At 31.5% G+C, this 7,819-nt stretch overlaps 1 long non-coding RNA gene across 1 annotated transcript; it reads left to right on the top strand.

The window, feature by feature from the left end:
• The first annotated feature begins 1,584 nt into the window (after nt 1-1,584).
• On the top strand, nt 1,585-7,497 carry LOC143224215 (uncharacterized). Its single transcript, XR_013013276.1, has 4 exons — nt 1,585-2,227; nt 3,522-3,604; nt 4,272-4,349; nt 5,251-7,497. It is a non-coding gene; the product is annotated as an uncharacterized LOC143224215 (long non-coding RNA).
• Nucleotides 7,498-7,819: the final 322 nt, after the last annotated feature.

The raw sequence follows: 7,819 nt of genomic DNA, 5'->3' as shown, positions 1-7,819 counted from the left end.
CCTCAACCCTGAGATCACGAGTCGAATGCCTTAACCCACCTGAGCATGGCGAACCTCGTTCTTTGATATGGCATCTTCATCAGTTCAAACTGTTTGTTATTGTAATTTTAATTTAACGCTTACATTATTTTCTGAGCGATCATTTCATGACATTTTCCTCAATAATTTTGTTTCCCTATGACGAATTAAACTAAAAATAATAAACTGAACATACCATCCATTCATCTTTAGTTAGATTTGCACTCACGAAATATATTAATAAACTAGATGTTTGGTGAAGAGTCTTTTAACGTGTTTTGTTTCAAGAGCATATTATAACTAAACGAAGGTTAAAAATATTTTTGTTTCTTCTTTTCAAGTCAGGCCCGGCGTGGCCAAGCGTGTTAAGGTGTGCGATTCGTAATCTGAGAGTTGCGGGTTCGCATCCCCGTCGCGCCAAACATGTTCGCCTTCCCAGCCGTGGGGACGTTATAATGTTACGGTCAATCCCATTATTCGTTGGTAAAAGAGTAGCCCAAGAGTTGGCGGTGAGTGGTGATGACTAGCTGCCTTCCCTTTAGTCTTACACTGCTAAATTAGGGACGGCTAGCACAGATAGCCCTCGCGTAGCTTTGTTCGAAATTAAAAAAAGTAATAATCTTTTCAAGTTCGTATCTCAGGCTGTTTTGTATCCTACGGATTGTGTAATTTTTCTCGTGATTCATGGCATGTACAAGTTTTACTAATATCACGGCATTACAAATTGCAATATTAAGCGTCCCTTATGTTACAATCTCTGGAGGAACTGATTTTTCTTGGTGCTCACAGAGGGTGTCACTGATTGCCCAACCAAAAAATGTGATATCCTAACAAAGGGAAGATTTTATGTTGTCAGTAACATCATGGTTGGTTTTGTCTGATTTTAAACCTGAAGAGAAAATATTACAAAGCTGTGTTGATTGATAATTTGACTTCTAAGATGTGTCTAACTAATATCTTTACGACTTATTTCATGTTATACGCACACAGATATTTAAATACTTGTATGAAAGATATGAAGGGAACAATTATTATTTTGGTTTTAGGAGGAGAATCCTGGGTTCACAACCTCGTTATTACATTTATTAAAACATTGTACCCACAAAGAAAACTTAGAAATTGAATTTCACTACTTAGAAACTGTAGTACTACCTAGAAGTTTAGCCAAACTTATATAATAGTGCTTTGATTAACATCCAAAATCACACAATATATTATAATAACCCTATCCATTCTACCGACATACCATTTCATGCCAGAAATGTTTAATAAAATTATTTACCTCTTTAGTAACTTGATCACTGACATTAAAGCTTGAAATACTATAAACATTTTATTACTTAACCCTAAATAACTACTACTAAAGGAACAAAACATGACATATACATAGAATCCCATTGAAATGTGTTAAGAAATATAATGGCCAAATATTACATATCTTGTAACTAAATCATAGAAAGAATGTAAAGGTCATATGAGTTGAGATGAATTTCAGATATCGTTTTAAACATGTAATCCGTTTGAACATGGTCACGAAATACCTTGTAACTACACTTTTCTCGTACGTTATCCTGAAACTAAAAAAGAAAAGACACCGTTTATAAACTACAGAGATCATCAAACCAAACGATCTTTCTCTGAACGGTGATAATGTTTGTAACAACATCAACCATATTTCGCTTCGTTCATTCACCAACTATAGACTTGACCAACCTTGACTTTTATTTATAACCTTTTCAAATGGTGAAAACATTTTTTTTTTTACTATGGATTGTTGTGTCTCTTGTATTTGTACTTATATATAAACTATGTACTGCTTTGCTAAAGACAATATCTGAAGAAGACAGAATAATACTTTTTCGAAAAGTGTTGTATCTTCTCCCAAAACTAAATCACTTCATAATATTTACAGATTGTTGTTTACCAACTTATTGTTATATTAACCTAATGTGCTTCCTTACTGAAGCATTAAAAAGAATGTTTCTTGTGCCTTATGTTACAGGTACTATTATTATTTTATTTAACGTGTTGAAAATCAACAAATATTTTATCGTATATTTAAATGTATAAATAAGTTAAAGCAGATTTTAGGTAATACAAAAAGCAACATAATGTTAATAGTAAAACTTAAATTTATAAATTTCAGTTTTGACATGGAAGAAACTGTAACGGAAAGACAAAACGTGATTTAAAACGTCGTTTACGTTGGGTATGTAGAAGAAAAAAAATTGAAAATTTGGTCATAGCAGAGTATGTACAAGAATATGTCGAGACTTGTCATAATTTTTTATATTTTTTTATCTGAGATACGCCTATCAGACACGGTACGGCAGTGTTTATAAATGTTAGAAGTGTAAGAACTCAACACGATGTTCACATTCCCTACTTTGGTGTTTAGCTTAGAAGAATCAACAGAAGCACGTGAAAGTGATTTTTAATTCGAATGTCCGTTGACATGTACATCTATATGTTTCATTTTTTTAATCCGTCATTACCCTATCGTGGTGTTGTAAATCGGTGAGTCAACTGAGTCTGTTGAATTGATTGGCTGTGATGTGAGATTCGATTTTTGTCCTATTTTGTCTGTGTGTAGTTCATTCCAGCTGTTAGATTATTTTATATTCTATCATAAGGTAACGATAGCTCATTCTCACTTAAAACACAGTCCAATATATTTTGATTTGTTTCCAACTGTTCTGTAGAAATATAAGTGTTAGATCGCAACGAAATGCTGAACAAGATTTTCCTTCGTCTTCAATATTTTTGGCCTATAATAAATATGGTTTGCTTCCTACGTTTTCATCCTTTTAAACTGGCACTGGTTCAGGAAGAACCTGGTCGGATGTACAGAATATAAGATATGTGTTACTTTTTTAATGCTTAAGATTTTTCTCATGGTTCTGTACAATTATGCCATGAAATATTAGGCTCATATAGTATTTCTTTATTCTAACAAGAAAAGAGCTCAGGATATTTATTTACTACAACTACATGATTCGTCGCTTTTATCAGCTAAATATTCCGAGTATATTTTGAATTTTTGACTAAATTAAACGTGACTTTTGTCATCTTCTTCAATAACTAAGTATTGAAAATTATTTTTAACTGATGATAATGTTGCTTTGCTTCTAAAACTATTTATTTAAATGTTTTAGATCTAACAGCCAAAATGGGAATGTATACTGTAACAATTGTTCTCCAATATATTACTTGAGACTACTCTTTGAATTATTACATCCTAGTGGATATGATACTGGTAGTTGTACACGATCTGTACAAGTTATACAATTATCGTCACTATCACAACATGTAGGTTGATTAATTAAATGTTTGAAACAAAACTCAGATTCAGTTTCCTTTCGTAAAGATAAACCAACTGTTTCGTTTTTTAGTAAGACATCTGACTTTGTTTAGTGCTTGAAAAGGAACAAGAAGTTCAGTTTTAGAAAGTGGAAATTCATGTGTTGAAATAAATATATTGATATGAAATATTTTCTTTGCAGATTTCTTTTCTCCGATTTTGAATTGAAATTGCTTGAGAAATCTTTTTGTGGTTGTTCTGGCGAAGAGAAGTAACTGAACTTAGGTTGGTTTTTTAATTCCATACTTTCGATGCTTGTATTAAAGTTTTGCAATTGGTGTAAATTTAGTAAGTGGGAGGAAGAGGCGGTTTTCTCTTCGGGTCTATTATATGATAATATAAATACATTAGAAAAGCATTTCACTGAAATTTAAAAAAAAAAAATTGCTGGTACTTTTAATACTAGACAACCAAAAAATAGATATTTTACATTTTTCTTTGGAGTTTCCATGGCCATAATTCAAGTTTTTAGGCTTGTTCCTAGCCATTGTTTTTTGTTATCATAGTAAAACAAATATATATATTTAACCAAACCTTTGTCTGTCTATAAAGTTAAGATAAAGTTACACAATGGGCTGTCTGCGTTCTGTCTGTGACGGGTATCGAAACCAGACCTCTAATGTTGTAAGTCCGTATATATACCGTTTGTCACTGGAAGTAATATCCAAAATATCGGAAAGATTTTCTTGTGGATATGAATAAGAAAATACTGGAATATATTACTTTTATTTCCTTGTTTTACCGGTTTCGTAACTTTCACTGTTCAAGAAATAGTTACACTGAGAATCTTTGATATCCGTTGTGGGCAGAGCAAAGATAACCAGTTGTGTAAATTTGTGCTTCATGTCAAAATATCAATCATTCAATTAACGTTTGTTGCCTTTTTAAATAGATAGTAGTGAGGGAGCAGAAAAAACTGGTTACGTACAGCCACCAGGAACTGTGAAAAGTTTTTAAGACTTATGAAAAAGTAAGTAAAAGTGTGAAGTTATAGCATAAATAAATTGCATTTTTATTGTAATAACAACAAAAGTATAATTAGAATAACATATTAATTTAAAAAAGAAAATATTCTGATCAGTTATTTTTTTAATATTTGTAATGTATTTTATTTATATATGGACTGTATGAAAAGTGTACATTGGCTAGTATATGTATTTATTTTATATTTTTATGTTAAGATTAAAAACGGTACTCGTATGTTTTATTGTTATTGTAGATGGATAGTAAAACGGCTGGCATGGTCAAATGGTTAAGGCACTCGACTCGTAATCTTATGATCGCGGGTTCGGATTTCCATTACATCAAACGTGCTGGCCCTTTCAGCCGGAAAAGGGTGGGGCGGTATAATGTGATAATTAATCGCACTATTCGATGGTAAAAGAGTAGCCCGAGAATTGGCGGTGGGTAGTGATAACTATCTACCTTCGCTCTTGCATTACACTGGTATATTAGGGACGGATAGCGCAGATAGCCCTCGAGTAGCTTTGCGCAAAATTCAAATCAATACATTAAACTTATTTCATCTCTAAGTATCACGTTCGTAATTTGTAATATTTTCTCATAGTAACATTTAATGTACATACTAATCTGTCCTTGTAACACATCAACAATGGGTTGTCATTTCTACACTCACCCGCTGATAAAACGGTAAGGCTACAGATTTGCAACGTTCAAATCAGTGGTTTGAGTCTCTACAGTGTACTCAGCAGATAGCCCAATGTGGTTTTATTGTAAGGAAAAAACAAACACATTTTTATAATCTAAGGATCCTTCGGTAAGTATTTATATAAGAGAACCACGGTTACTAATGTTATTTCTAGCGCTAATGAAATTTATGAATATAATTTACGTTCAACTCAAATTTACAGCTGCCTTCACTTTGTGATAACCGGAAAGAAAAACCAATGATAACTGGGTCCAACTAAACTTGTAATGTAGGAATGGCCAAGTGGTGAGGGCGTTCGACCCTCTTTTCATTGATAAAAGAGGAGCCAAGAGTTTGAATTATGGTATTTCCCATAATGCACTTATCAATGATTTTTTATGTTTTGTTTGTGTTTATGGCATAAAATACGTACATTTATTCTAAAACTTGATGCAACGAAGATCTGAATACAAGAGAAAAAGGAAGCTGACTAAAACATCGTGACAAAATATAATAACATGGACAGCCCTAACTTCAAGTGGAGAGAGAACAGGCGTGGAAGTGTTCGAAGTAGTATTCTCACAACACTAGATACTAGCGATGGTTGTGAGGAAAATAATAATGAAAACTTTTCTTAACAGATAGCTGTTAAAACATCCGAAGTAATGTTTCCAAAACAAAAGCTGAAGAAACGGCGCATTATACGACAGAAGGTATGAACATCCAATTCAAATCCTTCCTCAGTTTCAGGCACAACTATTTTTTATTTACAGCTGTTAAAAAGATAAGGATAACTATCAGCAGTAGTTACCACTCTTATGTAGCATTCTTAACCGAAAAACGACACCAATGAAGTTAGTTAAAACACCCTGTAATTAGTAGCATGAAACGTGTTCAGCGACACACTGTGGCTCGAACATGGAACCATCAATTAGTGACCCCAACGCTAGCCACTAAATAACACCTAGCATTTCTACCACGTATATTAATTTGTAAATCTCGTAGAAATTTTACCTAACTGGAGAACTTTTATGTCATGATGTAATTAGTGCAGGTGTTTTTCTTGTTGTAATATTTCCTTCTAATTGAAATTCATAAAAATCTTAATGCATACATTGCTTACTTTGCATATTATAACAGAACATATTCTGTCCATCTGTTCCAAGTGCTTTGTGTCTCTGTGTAAATAAATTCAAATTCGTAGCCGGCTTTTAATTATCGTCTCGTGGAAAATATTCTTAAAAATAAACTTGCAAAACATTTTGTTTCAGCAAAAGCTTTTAAAGCTTTTTGATAATTCCAAATGTATTTCTAGTTTATCTAGTTTCCTCATTAAATTAGTATAAAGACATATTTCTACAAAATAGATTATGCCCCTCAAATTTTTACATGAATAGATGAAAAGAATGAAAACCAAAGTAAATCCTTGTTCACAACTTACAGCCATGATTTTTTTAACGTGTATCACACAAGGACAGTTGATGATGTGTTGTGGTGCCAAATAAACTGAATAAAAAATTAAATAAAACTGTAAAAAGTACCAAATTAACACTCTTAATGAAAATTGTTAAAAAATTGTTTTACTTGTGTTTGCACAGGAAGTTTTAATGGCGATAAGTCAAATTCTCTGATAATTTTTTTGTTTAAGAATAATTTTCTTTTAAATTGCAAGTAATATTTACAAATCTAAATTATCAATTAGTTAACTATATTAAGCTAGAATGTTTATATCACACCACCACTAAATAATATTTTTCAGTCTTATGTTTGTTTTACACTTATAATCAACATCTTTGATTAATTTGAATATATTTTCACCCAAATTAACACAAAAGACTAGAAACTATGTGTAAAATATTATGAAAAACGTTCCAATAGAAGTAACTTCCAACTTTTGTAATAAAATGGCTGTGATATTTGTCTTGGAACGAAGAGATACAACACTTTTAATTATGGGGAGTATAACAGCTCCACAGAATAGAGCAACTTTCTCAATAAAACTCCCCACTAATCATTATGTTAGGAATTTTCTGTTCATCTCAAAATATTGGTTCTTATTTGTTAAGAAAGTGGCATCCGTTAAGAATACAATTAACAAACTCTTGTTTCTTTTATGGTTTGTTTTTTATTATTTGAAGACTCATTATTACACATTTCATTTCTCATCATATGCTGGAAGACCATAAAAGAGCAAGGGCTTCTAACAGAGAACAGCTTTAAAAATGACTAAAAGCCAAGTTTAGATATCATTGGATAATGCAGGTTATCAGTTATTTACATGAGAAATAATTTATGGTTCTGTGATAATGAGATTAAATGTAACTTCTGTACATACGAACATCATAATATGTGTAAAGTTTAAAAGACATAGACACAAGTCACAATTTTAGAAGTTTATTATAGTATTTTTAGATATTGTTTTCATTCATGTAAATGTTTTCACAAAGCACATTTTTTTTTACTTTTTAGAGATTACCATTCAACATTGTATTATGTATTTGATGTCAGTTATTAAATATGTTTTTATTTTATTTTATTACTGATTTAGAAACATTTCATGGTAAATAAAAGTAAGTAACAGATGCGAAAAATATGGTAGTATTTACAAAAACTTTAGGTATGCATTTGAAAGGCTGTGCAAATACAATGTGGAAATTATACAATGACAAAAAAGAAACCTTATTTTTCACATGAGCATTGCCATGTGCTTTAATATTTTAATCTAAGTTAAACAGATATCATCAATATGCAGACATATCTTTGTAAATTCATCTGTTTTTTGTGCATAACAC

Source organism: Tachypleus tridentatus, chromosome 8 (genome assembly GCF_004210375.1).
Source record: "Tachypleus tridentatus isolate NWPU-2018 chromosome 8, ASM421037v1, whole genome shotgun sequence".
Classification (NCBI taxonomy): Eukaryota; Metazoa; Arthropoda; class Merostomata; order Xiphosura; family Limulidae; genus Tachypleus; species Tachypleus tridentatus.
This window is presented reverse-complemented; position numbering and strand designations above follow the sequence as displayed.